The sequence below is a fragment of the Atta colombica genome, unplaced genomic scaffold, assembly GCF_001594045.1.
Source record: "Atta colombica isolate Treedump-2 unplaced genomic scaffold, Acol1.0 scaffold126, whole genome shotgun sequence".
NCBI classification, from domain to species: domain Eukaryota; kingdom Metazoa; phylum Arthropoda; class Insecta; order Hymenoptera; family Formicidae; genus Atta; species Atta colombica.
In genome coordinates this window covers 2620815-2621619 of record NW_017259213.1, presented here as the reverse complement: position 1 = coordinate 2621619, position 805 = coordinate 2620815, and positions in this window count along the sequence as shown.

Here is an 805-nt window from a genome sequence, read left to right as displayed (position 1 = left end):
TATATATTAGAAATATGTACGCACATATATGCGACCATAACAATTATCAAACTTATAATTTCTACATAGATATAGAATATAGATTAATAAATACACATAATATATACAAATACTTAAATTCTAATTTTTATGATATTTACGGAGATAACTATATTTACTTCGCTTGCTTATTTACTATGGTACAACATTCTGCATTTAATATATTTATCTTTTTATAAAACCTCTACTATTTATTGGCATATCATAGCAAAAGGTGAGAATATGATTAATGCAGTTCCTAGTATAAATGATTTATAATATTTATATTATCCTAGCCGATCCTTTGCAAGAAACTTCTAAAATGAATATTATAATTTATATAATATGTTAGCGCAATCACACTTTGAAGAATATTTGTTGAAAAAAATTTTTTACAGACTAAACTTAAAGCTCAATCGGATTTTTGTATACAAAATTTCATAATTACTTAATTGATACCAATTATCTATTATACCGCTCGCAAATGTTTATCTTTATTCAAAGCACAAATTAAATCAAACGCATAAAATCCATTTCAAATTACGTATTAATTTGCACAGAGAGAAGCTTGCAATTACTAAGCACGAGATCAATCTTTCATAATCTACTGAATGCCCTAAAACGCGATTTTATTGTTCAAGGAACAATATAGAGACATGCTTTCTCTTTCTTCAAAGGATTCATTTCATCCTCTATTTTGCAATTATTGAAATATATTTCTATAAATCTATAATATTCTATGTACACAACTACAAATCATAAATTTAATTAGGTGTTTCATCGCTAT